Source organism: Diabrotica undecimpunctata, chromosome 8 (assembly GCF_040954645.1).
Source record: "Diabrotica undecimpunctata isolate CICGRU chromosome 8, icDiaUnde3, whole genome shotgun sequence".
Lineage (NCBI taxonomy): Eukaryota > Metazoa > Arthropoda > Insecta > Coleoptera > Chrysomelidae > Diabrotica > Diabrotica undecimpunctata.
Window position 1 is genome coordinate 6,680,185 of NC_092810.1, and position 21,617 is coordinate 6,701,801.

Sequence of the window (21,617 nt, forward strand, 5' to 3'; positions counted from 1 at the left end):
CAAAATATACACTTAATATGTATATTACATACAGCATACAAAATATTTTCGAGTACTTTATATGGTCGCCTGAGTGAATATTCAGAGGAGCTTCTTGGCGAATATCAAAGTGGTTTTAGGCCTGGTCGATCAACAATAGACCAGATCTTTGTGCTAAGGCAAATACTGGAAAAAACCAATAAATTTAATATCGACACATACCATCTTTTCGTAGATTTTAAATCGGCCTATGATAGTGTCCTAAGAAATAAATTGTATGAAGCCATGGATGAATTCCACATCCCCAATAAACTGATAAGATTGGTTAAGGCTACAATGCGTAAAGTTGTTTGCAAAGTCCAAATACAGGGCGAACAATCACAGGCATTTGAAACGCATGTTGGGTTGCGACAGGGAGATGCGCTGGCGTGTCTCCTTTTCAACATAGCTTTGGAAAAGGCGGTCAGGGATGCCCAAATAGACAGCAGAGGAAACATTTTTAATAAATCATCCCAAATTTTGACATATGCAGATGATGTTGATCTAGTTGCCCGCACAACACGCAAGCTAGAAGAAATGTATACCACCTTGTCACACGCCTCAAAAAATATGGGCCTGCAAGTAAATGAAAATAAAACTAAGATAATGGCATCAACACCCAACAATAGAGCCAGAAACATCAGCCACCAACTCACGGTTGATAATTCTACCTTTGAAGTGGTGGACAAATTCACATACTTGGGCTCCCTGATCACCAAGGAGAACGTCATGACGGAAGAAATCAAGCGAAGAATAATCCTAGCAAACAAATGCTATTTTGGACTGAGTAGACATATGAGAAGCAGAAACTTAAGCCAAAAAACAAAAATAACCATATACAAAACCCTTATACAACCAGTGTTGACATATGGGTCTGAGGCATGGACCATTTCCAAGGCAGATGAAAATCTCCTGCTTATATTTGAACGAAGGATCCTGAGAAGAATATTTGGTGGCATCTGTGAAAATGGTGTTTGGAAAAAATATTTGGTGGTAAAGACGTAGTATCCTTTATAAAAATAGGAAGACTAAGATGGGCAGGACATCTGGCAAGATCACAGCAGAACAATCCTCCTAGAAGAATCCTTATGTCACAACCTGTGGGAAGTAGAAAAAGGGGTAGACCAAAACTCAGATGGAGGGATGGTGTAGATGAGGATGGTAGACAAATAGGCGCAGCAAACTGGCAACAGTTGGCAATGGATAGAACTGACTGGCGTAATAGACTTGGGAAGGTCGAGGCTCTTTTATAGGGCTGTAGCACCAATGATGATGATGATGATGTATATTGCATATTTCCCGAACTCTAATGATAACTATATCATCAGCGGACATAAGCACCAGGGAATGTTACCCTGCAGTTTCTCTGTTATCTGGTACGCTAATGAAATAAACAAGGACTAAGCACTGAGCAATAATGAAATCTTACTTTTACCGTAAATTTATCAGCCACGTCCTATTGCCCTGAAACTAGAAGTTATTCCCGTTATATATTATGTTTTACAAAGTCTTCATACACTAATCGGGAACTCCTTTCATACTTAGTGCCCACCACACACAGTCTCGAAAAACAGCCTAACATAATAATATGGTATCTAATCAATGCAATTTATATAAGCATTGGTTTTTTCATCATCATCATTGGCTCCACAACCCATGGTGGATCTTGGCCTGCTCAAGGATAAGTCTCCTTTCTCTCCTATTCTTCGCCTTGGCTTTCCAGTTTCGTACTCTTAACATTCTCAAGTCTTCCTCCACCTGATCCTTTAATCGTGCATTGGTTTTAGCTGCTTTGCACAAACTAGCTGAATATAAAACCCATAAATAATACCGTTGATTGAAATCTTCTTCTTCTTAAAGTTCCATCTCCTATCGGAGGTTGGATATCATAACGGCTATGGTCACTTTGTTGGCTGCTGTTCTGAAAAGTTGTAGTGAACTACAGTTAAACCATTCTCTAAGGTTCCTCAGCCAGGAGATGCGTCTTCTTCCTATGCTTCTTCTTCCTTGGATCCTTCCTTGCATAATAATTCTCAGCAGCTCATATTTTTCTCCTCTGCTTATGTGACCCAAATACTCTAGTTTTCTTCTTTTTATGCTGTTCATAATTTCTAACTCCTTATTTAGACGTCGTAGTACCTCAGCATTGGTAATCCTTTGAACCCACTGAATTTTTAATATTCTTCTGTAACACCACATTTCGAACGCTTCTATTTTTTTTATTTGTTGTTTTTTCAATGTCCAAGCTTCCATTCCGTATAGTAAGATAGAAAATATGTAACATCTTAGAGCCCTCAATCTGAGATGCAACTGAAGGTCTCTGTTGGTAAGCATTGTCTTCATTTTCACAAATGCTTGCCTTGCAGTTTCAATTCGGACTTTGATTTCTCTGCTTTGGTCATTTTTGTCATCAACCCAGGTTCCCAGATATTTGTATGTCTCTACTTTTTCTATTTGGGTTTGCTCTATCATTAATCTTTCATTTCCATGTTGCGTTTTTGAGACAATCATAAATTTAGTTTTTCTCTTATTTATTTTTAGTCCGTATCTAATGCAATAATAGTTAATTCTATTTACCAGTTCGTGTAGCGATTCCAGGGTGTCTGCCATTATAACGGTGTCATCAGCGAATCTTATGTTATTTACTATTCTTCCGTTTACAGTGATTCCATCACCCAGATCCGCTATCGCTTCCTGGAATATGGCTTCACTGTACACGTTGAACAGTAATGGTGACAGAACACAGCCCTGTTGATTGAAATATTATAGGAAAATATATATTGAAATATTATATATTATATGTCCAATATTTCAATCAACAATATTACATACGACACTGTTCATTGATTACGTGCCATATCTCGCAAAACAAAAATATTCCAAAGAATTTCGCCAAATTTATTACACCTTGATATAATTTAGTACGAATAAATGAGCAATATGAGCAAATCTGCCAGATGTCGACAACGTAGGTAGATAGTAAATATTGTCGTCCAGGTAAGATATTTGGCATTCTTCCAATAATTTTCGGGCTCTTTTCCCGCTCGACTCATGATTTTCGTCTAGTCCACTGCAATATCGAAAAATTCGACTCAGTGTAACGTTGTGTAGAGGAATCAATTTTTAGCATTTTAACCAGTGGCGTTACATTTGAAGTAAGTTACTCTATTTAATTATTTGTTAAACAATGTTTAGGTCATTTCTAAAGCTTTAAATTTCTAAAACATTTTTATATAAAACAATGTTATTTAGGAAGAATATACAATATAGTTCATTTTTGTCAGAGCTTGTTTCGACAATTTATTATAATTATAAAAAACTTTTCTAAAACATGGAAGCAATTGTAACAAACAGGGGATAATATTAATTTTACAAATTTTCATTCTATTATCCTATATTCATAATTCTGAAAATAATTGATTCTATAAATAGCTTTATTGTTTTGATCAACATTGATTTGATAATATAACTGTAAAGCATGTAATTTTCTTGGCTTCTTTTTAAGAATGCTGAAGTATTTTGAACAATTTGTCTTTTCTTTGTGAGATTTTAAATTTATTTACTAATTTATGTAATATGTTCGGTAGCATTTTATACCAACAAGTATTATTACAATTGGAACTCACTTAGTAAAGAATTTTTCGTTGGCATTGTGACAAATCATACTTAGTGCAATATTACATTAAATTAATTGTAATTTGCCATACGTTAACTGGACTGCAGTTGGTTCACATCTGTTCCACTATTTCGCTTGTTTGATTTTGTTCTAATATTAGAGGGAGCCATATGGTGGGCTTGTCTAAATGCACTTTTAAACAATTAAATTCCGCTGTGTACGTTACGTGATCCATGTTCTTGCCAACTTATTTAATGCACTTGCTAAACAAATGACAGAATATGTTAATTTTTTAAGTTTTATCGTTTTCTATTTATAATTAGTCTTCAAAATTATTAATAGGTAGCAAAAAGACTTGCTTGTTTATCTCAAAGATTATCTTGTTTCTGGCTCTTTCATCACTACGATTAGCTCTAGCTGTTGTTTTTTTATTTATAGTGTATATTATTATTAACACTTAATTTCCAATTCTATCCAATATTTGAATTAAGTGTATAAACTTTCGCTTGGTTTTATAACCATATAGACAATCTTCCGACTCGTCTATATCATCTGCTAGAAATATATGAAATGGTAAGAGAACGTTTTATTGGTTACCGATGATCAGATTGTAATTACTTTCTTTACTCTTAAACTAATCAATCTTTAGTTAGTTTAGTTCTGCGCCACCAAAGTAGGTGGCACCTCTGTGCTCAAACCACTAAAACTGGGAAACTTCTAAAGACATTAGTTGGACTTTTCGGTTTGAATCGGAATCAGTCCCATTGGCTGACTAGGTAGAGGTTATTCAGAATGTACACTTTTTAATTCCTCTCGCTTTTACGTCCTGATTGACTCCTTCTCTTCAACTTAGTCTCGGTCTGACCCTCTTTTGTCTTCCCTGCAATGTTCAGTTTAATATTTTATCTTTTGGAATTCTGCTGGAGATAAAGAAGACCCCACCAATTATAGAAGTATAAATCTACTGAAAACCGCACTTAAGCTTAACACAAAAATCCTAACAAACATAATCAATAAACCAACGACTTTATCAGATGAACAACAAGGATTCAGATCCGGAAGATCCTGCGTAGACGCCATATATGTACTAAGACAAATCACAGAAAAGGCCATCGAGTACAATAAACCAGAGTATCTATGTTTTATAGACCTGACAAAGGCTTTCGATCGCATCCAAGTCAAAGACGTCTTATACCTATTGTATAAAAGAAACATACCAATCAATATTATACAAACCATCGAAAACCTCTACTTCCATGATCTAATATAGGCAAAGATAAATGGAAAACTAACAGAGTGTATACAAGTACAAAGCGGAGTCAGAGAGGGTGACTTGTTAGGCCCCTTCCCCTTAATATAATAATGGACGAAATAATACAAGCAGTACGTAAAGTTCATGGTTACAGAATGGGGAACAAAGAGATCCAAAGATTATGTTATGCAGATGACGTCGCATTAATTTATGCCCACTACGATGTAAAATCAAAATTGATGGAAAAATAATAAAGCAGAAAGCAAGCTTAAGATATCTGGGAATAGATATAACTAGTTACGGAGATGTTAAAGAAGAAGTACGACAACAAAGCTTTCATGCAAGTAAAGCGGAGGGATCCCTTAATAACACAATCTGGACAAGACACAAAAATAAGTAACCATAAAGCAGCAATTTGACCTATATTAACACACACAGTGTGAGTAGCCTGACTTTATTGAAGAGTTCTTTGGTAACATTTGTGATGGCATGTTGTTGAATCTTTCTTCACATTTTCTCTATATGGTTGTTCTTGTCTCCTCTACAAGCAGTCTGGATCGCTCTAGATAGCTGTCGGTACTGGGAATGCCTAAGAAGGTTTTCAATTTTATCAATTTAGAGATTTCTCCATTTTTTAACAAGGTCAAAAGTATCTGCAAACATCCATACTTTTTTTGTTCCTATTAAGCCGGCATTAGATTGTGCCACGCAGTTAGTTAAGATCTCTACCAAGATATTTTTAAAAGATAGCAACATTTTGTAGGAATTATGTTTAAATACCTGCAAAAAAAAAATAAAACAAACAATAAAAATAAAAATACCGAATTAACTTATCGCGCCAAGCTCTGAATAAAATGAAATAAAATATACATGCGTCTTTTAAAGGAAACATTTTGTTTGATTTTAGAAAATTTTCCTAAATAACTTTAAATAGGTTCACTGTTCAGGTAAAGTTCACTGAATATAAAATGTATATTCAACCAATAAACACGTGGCATAGTCTGTTGAAGCAGTACTCACAGGCAAACTCATGTTGTGTTGTAGCAGTACTTCCCTAAGTTCAACAATAAATGTTGGTTAGTTATATGTAGATCCAAATTTTAATCTAACTGTTACAATTAACTTTGTTTATATCTCTATTTGAACCAATGACAATCTTTGCTACAAATAGAAATTTTTTGTTTTGCTCTCAATTTTTAGACGCAAGATAATTAAAACTATGCATGTAGGATATTTTTTAAAAAGATAATCTCCCAGCTAAACTATATAAAGAAGGTGGCCATAATACCATAATGGCATTACAGCAGCTTATAAAAGAAATCTTTCGTTCTTCTTCTCTGAAATTGTTCTCAGTACAAGTCTTATTCCAGAGATGCAGAGACGTCAACTGCGACTTATATGCATGTTTGGTTGATTACGAGAAAACGTTTTGATCGAGTACAGTACGCCAAGATGATGAAAATACTAAAAGAAACAGGAATTAACAACCAAGATCTGAAAATAATTAGAAGTTTCTACTGGAATCAGATAGAAAATCTCAGAGTTGAAAGTGAACACACTGACTATGTGAAAATCATGCGTGGAGTGAGGCAAGGCTGTATTTTGTCTCCTCTAATCTTTAATCTGTACTCTGAAAGAATATTTATCGAAGCTTTGCACGAAACTAAAAAAGGTATTCCACTAAATGGTTACCGGCTAAACAACATCAGATATGCAGATGACACCATAGTATTTGCGGACAACTTAGAAGACCTGCAAGTTCTTATCAACACAATCACGTATTACAGTCAACAATATGGACTTATATAAACATTAAGAAGACAAACCTTATGATAATTAGCAAGAAAAGAATAACAGAAGGTCAACTCTACGTCAACCAATCCCCTGTAGAATGGACCAACAACCAGGAGATCCACCTTCAATCGAATGGGGGCTTTCTTCAAGAGTCACAACCTCTCTCTTGATACAAAAGTAAGAATGCTGTGATGCTACGTCTTCTCTGTCCTTTTTTATGGCGTTGAATCGTGGACCTTGAACGAAGATATGTGCAGAAAACTGGAAGCATTTGAGATGGTGCTATATCAAAGAATGTTTAAGATCCCGTGGACTGACCGAGTCACAAATGAGGAGGTCCTCAGAAGAATGAATAAGAATCGAGAAGTACTGACCCCCATCAAATCTCGAAAGTTCAGTTCTTCGGACATATTATGCGAAATGAATCCAGATATGCTCTCCTTCAAGCCATTCTGCAAGGAAAAATATTTGGAAAACGAGGTCCAGGAAGAAGAAGAACATCTTGGTTAAATAACCTCAGAATCTGGTTCAATACAACATCTGTGCAGCTTTTCCGTGCTGCTGCAGATAAGATAAAAATTGCCATGATGATCGCCAACATTCGTAACGGATACACGTTAGGGCACAACAAGAAGAAGAAGATAAAAGAAATATGAACACATAAATCCCTCCCCAATAATTGGAATATTGGAATACTTTGCACCACTCACAAAAAAGGAGATATCTTTGAATGCTCTAACCACAGAGGAATTACGTTTCTAAATGCAGCATATAAAATATTTTCCACAGTACTATGTCATCGTATGGCACCATATGCAGAACGGATACTAAGAACATACCAGGTTGGTTTCAGAGGTGGTAAATCGACAATTCATCAGATTGTAACCCTGAAACAAATTTTGGAAAAAACACTAAAATATGGTATTAATATTCATAACATAACTAGGAATACCAAATCAGTTGGTAAATTTAACAAAACTAACTTTTGAAAAAGTTGAATTGTGAACGAATTTGTATACCTGGGAGCGCTCCTTAACACTGAAAATAATACTATCGCAGGGATAAACCGCAGAATTTGCACTACCAACAGATGCTATTTTGGGCTTAATCTTCTCAAATTCACAATTATATCAAGAAATACATAAATAAAACTCTACAAAACAATAATACGCCCAGTCCTAACATATGGTTTAGAGACCTGGACTCTAACAAAAAAGAATGAAAACATGTTGGGATGTTTCAAAAGAAAAGTACTAACGCAAATCTATGAAGCAATGAATATGGCGTGAAGAAGACGATACAACTTCGAACTTAATAGAATATACCAGGAACCAGATATTGTAAAACATATTAAGATATGATGTCTGAGGTGGATAGGGCATGTTATGCAGATGGAACAAAATGACCCAGCTAAAAAACGCTCCTTGATAGACTTATTGGTCAGAAAAGAAGAGAAAGACCCAGAACAGGGTTCCTTGATAACATCGATGAAGACATGAGAAATCTGAGAATACGTGCTTTGCGAAGGAAGGCGATGGATAGGGATGACTGGAGAGAAATTCTTGAGGAGACTAGGACCCACCTAGGGTTGTAAAGTCAGAATGATGATGATGTAGGATATTTTATTATAACAAATTACCAATAGTTTAACTACACTGTCGTTAGTTCTATACATTATTATGTATAAACAATTATTGAGGTGTCTATAAAAGGATATTTGTATTTAAACGACGCATGTATACCTTATTTATTCATAACACTTCATTAAAAAAAGAAACAATATACTTTTCTAAATTATCTAAACATTTTAGAGATGCTTGGCAAGCAATACGAACCAACACACTATCGACACCATTTGTGGCCATCCTCACAATACGTCCCCATCGATATTCCTGAATACAGAATAAGTAAACCACTTGACTATTATGGTAAATGGCCCGATTACTATCCGATTTTATTACCGATACCTCAGTTTAGAACTTATTTAAATAATTTGCTGCTCAGAGATTTAAGGGTAACTACAAAATATGTCTCTTATAATAATTGAAATTCTTTCAACTATAAAACTATGTCATATTATTGACATTACAAGGCTACTGGTCAATGAAACTAGTATATTTGAGTAACTATGACTAAAAGCTCTACCTTGCTCCTGAAAAAGCTACCCACAATGTAGTAGCTTTACAATACACATAGTGGTCATTCAAAAAAACCTGGTCCAAACTCCAAAGACTATTTATTAGCTATACAATAAATGGTAGAATAGAGTAAAATAAATATATTTAATTTAAAATGGATGTCAAACTAAAAATCGCGAATTAAAATAAATAAACATTTTTTTGTTATGAACATAAATTAAAATTCTGTAAAAATATCACATAAATTTCTAAAGATTTGCTACTTTTTGAGTATTCTTACAATAGGAGATAGAAAAAGAAAGATAAATGAACTAGTAGAGGTCATTCAATTACTTCACACCAGGAGAAGGAGTCCATGAAAGATGAATGAGAGATAAATCACCCCACACCTAATACCATACCCGATGTGCCATGATTTAATGTCCTCCATACTCGATGTACACGAAATTCTTGGCAACAAGTCATCCTTCAGTATCCCCCTATCTATGCCTGGACCTTTAAACTCCATCACTTGTTCTATTATCTGACCTCCTAGCTCCAATTGACATTTTAGTAAATTGTGATTATAACCATGCATTTTGTCTTTTTTGGGGAGATTACCATGTTAAATTTTCTGGCGGTTTTTTTAATTTGATGCAGCTTACGTTGTAAATGATCTTCACTTTTAGAGAGTAGCATTGGGTCATCTGCATAGCAGATTATTTTGAGTTGTTATTCTCCCATTTGATATTCTTTTTTGGTTAATACTTTTTTAATATTATATCCATAATAAGGTTGAAAAATAGAGGAAAACGTCCTTAAATTTGACCCATTCAAATGCCTCCTTAAGGTCCACAAATCGTAGATATGCCAGTTTATTGTATTCCCATGATTTTTCTTGTACTTGCTTTATTATAAATATAACGTCGGTGCATGATCTTCCGACCTAGAACCTTGTTGTTTTTCTGCGTGTGTTATAATTTTATTTAGTTTATTTTTTATCATTTTGGTTGATAATTTTAGTGTTGTATTTGACAAACTAATTCCTCTGTAATTTTCTGGGTCTGATTTAAAAGATGGGTATTAGGATGCTTGATCTGCATTCTTAAGACATTCTGTTTTGTTCTATTATTTTTGGATTAGTTTAAATAGTTCTTTGGTCAGATCTGATCCTTCATACATTGGGAGTTCTTTCGGTATTCTGTCCTCTCCTGGTGATTTTCAATTTTTTAAATACCTTAATGCTTCTTTTACATCGTTTTCTCAATATATACATATAAGTACATAAAGCTATGTATATATTTTAGGTAGCTATGCTTTAAAAAAAAGTCTCTTTGACCTGTGTTTAAGTGGACAAGGTCCAAAGGTTCTCAAAATAGTCTAATAAAACATTAAAAGCTTTCTCAGCCCCCTGTTTAGTTCTTTTTCTTTTGATCGATGACGTCTTATCCTTTTCTTCGTCTTGACTCTGATTTTCGGAAGAATGAGGTAGCAACTCACCAGGCTAATTCAAAACTAGTTCCACAGTATCATTATTGCTGAGAAGCTGATACCCAAGCTTATATTTGCCATACTATATCCACGTCTCAAAGTAGGTTTCATCAATTTCTTTAAACTCATCGACATTTCGTACTAATGCAGTTAGTTCAGTTAGTTTTTTATCATCATATGCCATGATGCTATTATCTTCCTCTTTCTCTTCCAGCGTCAATATTTTGTAAAAAGCTCTTTTAAAAGTCTTTTACCCCACTCTATGTATTTGTCAAAGTATCTTTGATGATGATGATTTAAAAAAAACTTCATCAAATCAACGTTATCTAAAGCTCACTACAAATTCTCTTTGGTAGAGGCCTTTCGTTGTGTCAATAACACCCTGACCCATTGGTTGAACAATTTATGTAACATTGTCTTAAAAGAAAACAAAGAAATTTTCATCATCAGAGTTTACGGCTGCCTCATTGTAATAAGCATTAGTATTATCTATAAGAAGAACTGCCTTTTGTGGCAACTTTTCCTGCTCAAGTAAACTTTACTTTAGGAATGTGATTTTATGGAACCAAATAAACTTAAAGACTCTGCGGTGTTATGTTTTAGAAGCGCGAGGATTTTTTGACTTTACAATCACAGTCTGCTTCAGTCTATTGCTGTCAGATGCATTGACACAACATAACACTTTTATCCGGTATTAACTAAAAGTAACATTTTTTAAATCTATTTAATCAACGAATTGAAAAGTCAATTTCCTCAATGATTTCTGTGCAGGTATGTTTTTCAAAGAGTCAGAATGAGATATGAAATTTTGTAATTTCACTTTTTTTCTGCAGAGATTTTAACCTTAAAAATCAAAACTTAAATAATGAGAAATTATGGCACGGATAATCAGAGTTCTACTTTTACTAATATAATGCCAAAACGTCAATTTCATATAAATCCACATCATTTCTCGAATATAGTTATATCTTTATTATTTGATGATTCTAACCTATTCTATTTGTTTATTAAGATAATTATTGCTGTTATATTATGCTATTATACTCTGTTTACCAGGGGCGGCACATAAGGCTGGAAAACTCCACTAGTAGTGGCGTCAAAATTGAGTAAATTACTGTTTCTGGTCATTTGGTTTTTTAAATATTTTAATTCCACATCCAATATTCTCATTGGTAACTAAAATTTTCAGTAATATAAAAAATCAATATACAACGTAGCTAACGTGCAATTTTTAAGAAATAAATATAGAAAAGCTTGTAACAGAGTCAAAATTACTGTAATGTTACATTGAAAACAACCCTTTCTTAAAAAATATTGTGTTTTAAAAAATATTTTTTATTTATTACATTTTCTTCTATTTTTAAATTTAACAAAATATTATAAACAATATTATAGTTTATAACTGTCATTGTCTTAATTATTAATGGATTTTCAATATAAATAGTTTTATAGTCGAAAGAATTTTTAAGACAAATGAAAAAAATTTAAATTACCAATACATTTTTATTGTATTTTAGCTAAGGCAGTATCAATTCACTCACACCTATTGGTAATTACAACTCGAAATTAACGAAATATAATGATTAACTTATTTTAAGTGGTTTAACATAATAACATATGTGATATTAAATATAAATGTAACAATAAAAATAAAAAAAATAAATGTGTATAAATCAATGATTTCTTATTTAAAAAAAATGTGTTAAATGAAACAAAAAATGTTTAGCTTTAAGAGAATGCCGAGAAAAAGAAAACTGCTATTGGCAGTTATTAAATAATCCTATCAATCTTAATCAATTCATCTTAAAAATTGTCTTAATTTTGATCTCTTGCTAGGTTATACTTGTAAAATGTGGCTGTAGATTAGAATGGTTGAATCTTTTCAATCTTACAGTCTTTTCCACTGGATGAAATAGTACCTAAACCTTCTCTTCCATATATTAAAAGTTTTGTTGCATATCCGGTTATAATATGAAATTCATTAAATAAATTGGATTGTTTGGGGACTTCTTAAAAATGGCTTTACTTTATAATCAAAATCTCCTTGTAAGAACCTATTTCTATTACCTCCATTTAAACTTCTTATCACCTATCTGTCCGAGGCCTACCTTTTATCGTTTATAAAAATGCCCTGGACGAGAAGAGTGTAATCCCTGTGTAATCATTGTATTGTATCTGTTTTTAAAAAATTGGGTCTGGCTGTGTGAGTATTTACCCTAAAGCCACTAAAAAAAAATAAAAAAATTAACTTCTTATTAAGATTACCGATTTATTTATTCCTACCTGGAAGACTCCTAGAAAAGCATATCCAAGAAGTATCATGAAATTTTCAGAATGTAACATCAATATTCCAAATATAAAAGATTTATTCAGTCCATCTTCAGTGAACATTGTAGTAGTTTCAAAATAACCTTAAAACCAAACAGTGGTTATATTTAAATGGATAAAACCATGCTTAAAATTGTTAAATTATGTGGAAATATATCGATGAACCTAGATTGTCTACAGGAAACATAAGTCCCTACTCAAAAGAGTTTTTTACTCTAAAATACCAAATGAAATTCCGAAAACGGTCTGTGATTTAGACCAAAAGGATTTTGTATACCTTTTGTAAATGAGGAAATATTTTTTTTTACATTTTTTCTCTACATAATCTGTAATAATAGTAACATTCATATATTTATATCATATAAATTTATACTAAATATATTTTTTATAGTTTCAATTAACTTTATTCAATGTTAATAACGCGTGTGCATTTAATCTTCAAGTCTACAAACCGTAACATGAATCAAAACACAAATTACAATCTGACTCATCGCATACCGTATGCTCAAAACAATTTGGAACTTATTTTAAATCAAAATCTTCTAAATATAACCTCTCCCACGTTACCAGATATGAATCAACAAATGTTTTAACATTATCATTAATTCTGAAAACAAAGCGTTAATAAGTGGTACGAAATAGTATCAAGTAAGTATGGTTGGAAGCTTTCCAAAAATCCGTGCGTATATTTTTGCGTTAATTTCGAACAAAACGTATTAGTAAGGTGAGCTTTGTGTGGATAGGTGTGCCATATATACTTTAAAGGCAAAACCAAAATAGTAAGTATATTGAAAGTTTTAATTTATCATATTTAACATAATATTTATAGTAATATATCTATTAATTCATTAAAAGCTTTTTATTCTCTTTCATATACAATAAATTGACTATTTATTATAAATTTTTTATTATTTTATACTTCATTACTTTGTCTTTTAACAAATATTTACAGTGTAATTAACTAGTTGACTATTGTTTGAGATCTTTGATTTTGTACAAATTATAAAGGATTCAAGAGATCCTTCTTAAAATCGTATCATTACCTGTTTATATGTTCATCTGTTCATATCTCTATCTGTCAACTGCTCAATTTTCGACAAAATACGCTTTAAGAGTAGCAGTTTCTTTAGGAACCCGTTGTACATTGTTGAAATACAAGTTACAACTGAAAAAGCACACGCTTATAAAAAAATTAAAAAGGTTGCTTTGTAGATGAGATTTGATATTAGCCCTAAAAATATAATTAACTAAATATTGTATGTACAGTGTCTTGTACCATGGAGATGACTCATGGAAGCTTAATTAAGAGACGACAGGGATATTTAATTCCTTTGAGGTGCGAACCGTGGATCATGTTATAAACATTTAAGTATTAAGAAATACGAAGAAAGAAAAACAAGTTGAAGGGTTAATAAAAGAAAATATACTGCAATACCTCAAACATATATTGCTTAGAGAAAAATATGACATCTTACTGCTCATAATTTAAGTCAAAATAGAAGCTGAATAGGTGTCGGAAGTAGAAGAATATCTTCGCCAAAGAATTTACAAGAATAGTAAGGTTTCAGTCCAAAAGAATTCTTTAGAACAGTTGCTGAGAAAATTAGAGTAACTATGATGTGTAGTTAGTAGTTTCATGTTGACTTTTAGACAAAGGCCTTTTTCTTCTTGATTTGTTATCCTTAACGAATGTTGGCGATCATCATGGCAACTTTATCTTGTCTGCAATATCGCGGAATAGCTGTACAGATGTTGTGTTAAGCTAGGTTCTAAGTTCTTTAACCACAATGTTCTTCTTTATAGACCACACAATATTTTTTCTCACAGGATGGGTTATCTGTATTCATTTCGCATAAAAGTTCCGAAGGACTATAACTTTTAAGACTTGATGGTGGTCAGTACCTCTAGATTTTTCTTCATTCTTCTAAGAACCTCCAGGCTTTAATTGTGACTTCGTTAGTCCACTATATCTTAAGTGTTCTTGAATAAAACCACATTTCAAACGCTTTCAATCTTTTGCACATACCTTCGTTCAAGGTTCATGATTCAACACAATAAAATAGGACAAAGAAGACGTAGCATCCCAGCATTCTTACTTTTATACTATCCAGCTAGAGAGAATTTAGCTTTTCTGATGCCCGTTTTTTTCTTCCGGCTGTTGGTCCATTCTTCATTTATTATGTAGTTTAATTACGTAACTCTTTCTACTGGGATTTGGTTGACGTTGAGTTGACCTTATGTTACCTTTTCTCGCTATTATTCTGAGCTTTGGTTCCTTTACATTTATATTAAGTTTATATTTTTGACTGTTATCGTAATTTTGATCTGTATATCTGTGTATCTGATGATGTTTCTGAAGCTTCGCTAAATATTATTTTAGAGTAAAAATTGGAGACTAGAGAAGACAAAATAGAGCCTTGTCTCACCTTATGCATGGTTATTACGTAGTTGGTGTGTTAATTCTAAAATTTGTGGTCCCATTCCAGTAAACGTTTTTAATTATTTATAGATCCTTGTAATTCTCTAAAGAGGAATTAGTATAATATCGTCGGTAGGTAGACTTTACGGGAAAATTATTAAAGAAAAACTAGAAACTGAAATAATAGGAAAAATTGGAGAAGACCAAGCAGGGTTCACAGTAGGAAAATCATGCCTAGATCATACGTACACATTAGAACAACTGATAGAGAAGAAAATGGCAACAGGTAGACCGGTCCATCTGGCCTTTGTTGATCTAAAGAAAGCATATGACTCAATACCAAGAGTCAAATTATGGGAAGCAATGAATGATCTCGGAATCCGACAAACACTAATAAAAGCAGTTAAAGCATTATACAAAGAAAACAAAGTAGCTATTAAATGTGGAAATAAAGCCTACAATCCATTTAAGACGACAAAAGGACTTCTACAAGGCTGTGCTACGTCCCCTACTCTGTTTAAAATATTCTTGGAAAAGACACTCAAACCATGGAGGAGAAAGTGCGAAGGAATGGGCAATATACACCTTAAGTTTTGCCGACGATCAAGTAGTCATCGCACAAGATGAAGAAGATCTCAGCTTTATGCTCAGAAAACTAGAAGAACAATATAAAAACAACGGAATGAAAATAAACTTAGAGAAAACCGAATACCTAACAACAGAAAACAAGGATATGAGAAACCTAGAGATAGACGACGGAAGACAAATAAATGAAACAGATAAATTCAAGTATTTAGGAACCATAATATCGAACCAGGGAACAACAGAAGAAGATATAAACGACAGACTGAGACAAACAAGAAACTGTATAAGACAACTAAACTCAGTGTTGTGGGATAAGAACATTACGATAAAGACAAAAACGAGAATATATAATACCCGGACAAGAAGTATCCTGACATATGGGTCCGAAAACTGGACAATAAACAAGAGAAATAGAGGTAGAATAAGAGCAGTAGAAATGGAGTTCCTGAGGAGAAGCTGTAGACTTACAAAAAGAGACAGAATTGAAAACGCAGAGATTAAGCGGAGAATGGGAGTGCAATCGGACATAATCGACTATATAGAGGAGAAGAGACTATCCTGGTACGGCCACGTCAGAAGAGCGGACAGAGGACGCTGGATAAACAAAATCACAGAATGGAGCCCGATTGGAAGAAGAAATAGAGGAAGACCCCGAAGGTCATTCAGAGATGAAATCGACGAGGCTATGGAGAAAAGAACCCTGCGAGATGGAGACTGGAATGACAGGGAAAATTGGAGAAAACGGTTGAGTGAAGGAAGACAGTGAAAACTGTGGAAATCCTTAGTAGTAGTAGTAGTATAGATCCTTGTTATTTATTCCTACTTCTTTTAGTATTTGCATCATCTTGGCGTGCTATGATTGATTAAAGTTTTCTTGTAATCAAATTGAGATGCATATATGTCGCAATAGAAGTCTTTACATATCTATAATACAAATTGTACCAAAAACAAAGCCTCTCTTATACGAACAGTATTTAGGAACTCAAATTGGTTGGTGGAAACTTGCACAGCGCATAAACCCTGTTATGGATTATCGTTAAAAACAGTTTTAGGAGATTACTCGGACTACAGCCATTCTGTTAATATTTTTGTAGTTGTATGCGTTGTTTAGTACCTTTGTAAGTATTGCTAATAATTATTTGTCTTCCATTAGCTATAGAAAATGGTAGCTGACATTAAATATTCCATTTATTCTTGTTGAATATCTTTTGATACAATTTTCAAATTCTTAAAATCATTAACACTTCTTTGTTTGGTATCTTAGTTTTAAGACTTTTATAATCATTATATGGTCCAGCTTCTTTTCTACCTTTCTGTCATTTTTTATAATTTAACATCTTTTAATATTTTTTAATATTTTCAAAGCCAAAATATTATATGAAAACTTTAATCTTACAATTTGAGATCTATTCCTTTTTTTTTATTTCTGTTATTGTACAAAATCATTCATTAATTCAACTATGTCTTGATTAATATGAGATACGTTATAGTCAGAAATGGTTAGGCTGGAAACAAGATACGATCCTATCCACGGATATGATTACACTTACTGGCCCGATTCAAGATATTTTAGAGATTACCGATTTTCTCCACCAATTACGTGGGCGGATGACTGGAGTAGTAGATCACGAGTATGGTTTCCGTACTACTGGTCAACCCGTAGACTATTCCAACATTACATGGACTACCGACCTTCCTCAAGGTCTCTTCGGTCTCAACGAGTAAGTTATCTTTTTCTCATAGTGTTTATATATTTCGGATATCAATAACCGTTATAGAAATATACACTTTAGTAACTGCTGTACGCAGCAAATACGAAATTATTATAAAAAAAGTAAGTTTTTAGATTTTGAAGCAGCCAAGAAATTTTGTTTATTCCTGATCCGCCTTTGAATTAAACTTTGTCTTATATTACCAACCATTATGTTTATTTTTTTTATCATTACTGTAACGATGCCGGCTCTTCGCATGCTGCACTCTCATCAGCGCAGAGGTCCATCACTGTCATCGAGGTTCTCTGGAGATCGAACACCGCCTAAAATATGAAACGTCGTAAACGAAAAGACAAAAAACTGAGTTCGAGTCAGAGTACTCAATTTGTGATGACTAGCTCTACCACACAGCAGACTCAGTAAAACACAAGTTTAGTCTAAATAAAAATATATTCACATATATAACAAAACTAATAATAAATTCTACATAATATGTAGAACAAAACTAAAAAGATAAATCCTAGTAAATAAAATCAAACGAATTGGGGTCCGATGTTGATAGCTGAGAAAATAAATACTAGCGGTACTCGGTTAGGTGAAGCAAAGGAGAATGTTTGGTCAATACCCCAAAACCGAAGAACGACTAATCATTACTGAGTCTAAGTTAGTCAGAGTTAGAGTCAGATCATTACTCGACATGAACAAGGAACGTAAGAGATCAATCAATACTCGATAGCAGACGAGTTGGCCTTTGATCAATAGTCCAAGATCCAGAGTAGGAGCTCTTATCAGATCAGTATAAAGGACCGAACTCGGTTCTATGTCTTGGTTTACAAGGTTTTTTTAATTTTTGATGGTGTTCCAACTCCAGCGCTCATCAATGGTAGTGATAGACAGCTGGTGGGAGTGCAGGCATGTGGAGAGATGACCAACTGGTTGCAAGTGCTCGCGTGGCCATAATTACATCACCCAAATTTTTGCTTGCGTTTTTTAATTGTGTTTAAAATTTTCTACTGCTAAAATTCTTGTAAGCATATTTATGTTAGTAACATGAAAGTAAGCACGTTCATGCTTCCAATTTCTTCATTAAATTAAGATTACAAATATGTCTTGGCCCCACTACGAAACACAAAAACAAACACATATAAAACTCGAGTATGTTGCAATTCGTTTTCAAGGGTAAATATCTCTTAGGATAATCTCTCTGGCTATTGACGTTGCTACCAATATATTTATAAGTTTCAATCTGTTCGATCTGTAGATAATTACTTGTTAAAATGATATTTGTTATGGGTCTACTGTACAGATTGTTTAGGGGTACAACATTGTCATCCCAGGTATTAGTTAGTATAGTATTGCTGCAGTGGACGTGAAGTGAATTGCTTCGGAGAATTTCTTTTAGCATTTCTGACATCCTTGTTGTCCAAGGTGATTATTTAGGAATAGTTCTACAAATTTCCGTTATTATGAGCTTCTGAAACTATTTTCCTATGACGTTTTTATATTATCTACTCTATGTACTAAGAACTAAGAAAAATTTTAATTGAAATGTAAACGTTTCGATTTCCACTTTGAAACTCATTTTCAAAAAATAAATACCAAACCTCAAAGTAAATAATTTTTAGTTATAATTTTGGTGAATTCGTCTTAAATACACTTATTATCTTTATTAAATACTTTTAGCGTTTCAGATCTAAGTTTCGGCAGCTCATTATTACAAGATTATTCCATCAAGCTGCATTTCTTCTATTATCTTATGTTTGGGATAAATTTCTTAAAAATCATCGAGTATTGTCTCTTGTACGTTAAGAGCATCTAACTCCAGTCCCAGATGGTGCGTGGTCCATCTGTCAAAGAGAACGCAACTACGCAAGGTCGCTTTTAGAGTGGTCATACCTTTTGTTCGTACCTTTTTTGTGGCTCAAACCTGCGTGTACAATATTTTTGAGTCCACTAAAAATACTTTTTTATTTTACGCGATATCATTTTGTAAAAAATTTATTCATCAACCTGAAAAAATTATCCTATATAAAGATGACACAAATATAACTGAAACAATTTTGGTTGACCTAATACTATAATTCTTTTTTTTAGTTACGACACGATTTATATTTCTAAAGTAGACTCCGAGAAAGTTGCATCCTAAGGAACTAGATAAAATAATTATTATTATACTGAAAAACTGAATCACGAAGACTACAAACTGAGAAAATTATTATTTCCATGCAATTTATATTTGTATATATGTATTTTTTGAATTTATGTTAAAGAAAAAATAGGACAATGATAACATTTATAAAATAAACATTATTTACTCGTATATCTCTTGTTTTTGTTATTTATAAAATCTCATTACCCAACCACACAACAACAACTAAGAACATATTGTTCTGAAGCTATTTTCTTGTGGCATTCTAAAGTAATTACTATTTAAATGGGAATAAGCCACAATTAAAGGATAAAGTACGTTTATTGACGTTTCAATTTCCACTTCGGAAATCGTTCTCAAAATACAAACATTAGTTTACAATAAAAAATACTAATATTTGTATTTTGAGAACGATTTCCGAAGTGGAAATTGAAACGTCAATAAACGTACTTTAACCTTTAATTGTGGCTTATTCCCATTTAAATAGTAATTAAACTAAGAATATAAGTAACTACTGATTTTTCCCGTTACCATGCGACGGAGGATCCAATCAATTGCCATCTATATAATCTATTACAATATTTAAAACACGTATTTATGCAAATATATTTATTTTATTAACCAAACTTGTTCACAATAGTCAGAATAAATCACACCAAATTATACTTATTACTTTTCGCCACGAACTTAGGATACCAATTTTATATTTTATTTTATATGTCATCACTGAACTACCCGTTTCGACTCTGTTCCAAGCTGATGACCATATAAGGAAATTAGTGACTCAAGCCGATCACCGTATTAGGAATTGAGTGTGACTGCACAATGTCATCACAGAACTACAAGTATTCCATCTTAAGCTGATTAGGACATTAGGAAGTTAGTGACTTGAGCTGATCAGCGTATTAGGATGATAGTGTGACTGCATCTACAGTTACTTCACTTAATTTTTTCTGTCTTCCTCCTATTTAAGACTAATACCGATCACCAATTTCGCAGCCAATTTTTTATGATCAACAAAAGTTTCAAAAGAATTAAGAATTAAATTTTTATAATAATAAACTTCTTGCATGAAAGGGCCGGTATTTTCACCTTCAGATAAATATTGTCCTATCTGATAGGTAGTTATCTGAAGGATAGATATTTATTTATAAAATAAACTGTAGCCGTCTTTTCACGCCAAATTGTGTTGCGGTTACTTATCTGTAAGATAAATGTAAAATTTATTTCGGAACATACCAATATTTAATTAGTTGTCAAAGAAATCACAATAATGTTTTTTATAATATCTCTTTTGATTATACAATTTGTGGTGGCAGGAATAAATTAAATTATGTAAAGAAAAATTTAATAACGAATAAAAAAATAATACATCAATGCTCATAATGCTCAAACATCTTTAACTTTAAAAAGTTTAGTAATGTCTTCATTTAGCAATTCATCTTCAAAATTGTCTTAATTTTGATCTCTTGCTAGGTTATACTCGTAGAATGTTGCTGTATATTAGAACGGTTGAATCTTTTCAACCTTACAGCCAATTCCACTGGATGGAGGAGTACCTAAACTTTCTCTTCCATACATAAAAGGTTATGTGGTATACCTGGTTCTAATATCAAATTCATTATAGAAATTGGATTGTTTAGTGGACAGATCATCATCATCATCATGGCTTATTCACTCCTGGCGGAGTGTTTGCCGCCCTTTTGGGCTCTCTGATTCATTTATTGCGGAGAATCAGTCCGCTGTTGTTTTTTTTTATTATTATAGCAGCGTGTGTGACTTGGCCCTGTCTACAATTTTCCTCCATTCTTTCTGGTCCTTACACCGCTCCTTCCAATTGTAGATTCTCAGCTTCTTTATGTCTCCTAAGACTTGATCTCTCCATCTTGTTTTGGGTCTCCCCTTTGGTCTCTTTGTTGTTGGTCTCCATCCAGCTATTCGCTTTAGTGTAAAGTCTGGGTTAGCTCTTTCTGTGTGTCCCAGCCACCTGAGCCTTTGCGTCCTCACGAACTTGATTATGTCTTCACCCTCGATGACTTCTTTAATTTCTTCATTAGTTAATCTTCTAAATTCGCCTACACTTATCCTCACCGGTCCCATTGTTCGTCGAATTATCTTTCTCTCTAAGATTTCCAA

General features: G+C 33.1%; 1 protein-coding gene and 2 long non-coding RNA genes across 9 annotated transcripts in view; all 3 read left to right on the forward strand.

Annotated features, from left to right (window-relative positions):
- LOC140449211 (uncharacterized) overlaps nt 1-21,617 on the forward strand; it is a 335,545-nt gene that overhangs the window by 207,953 nt on the left and 105,975 nt on the right. The gene's annotated exons all lie outside the window — the stretch shown is intronic.
- Nucleotides 3,015-11,965, forward strand: LOC140448267 (uncharacterized). The gene is made up of 3 exons (XR_011951672.1): nt 3,015-3,173; nt 8,492-8,694; nt 11,806-11,965. It is a non-coding gene; the product is annotated as an uncharacterized lncRNA (long non-coding RNA).
- Nucleotides 13,236-19,652, forward strand: LOC140448268 (uncharacterized). Its single transcript, XR_011951673.1, has 3 exons — nt 13,236-13,395; nt 17,111-17,341; nt 19,427-19,652. It is a non-coding gene; the product is annotated as an uncharacterized lncRNA (long non-coding RNA).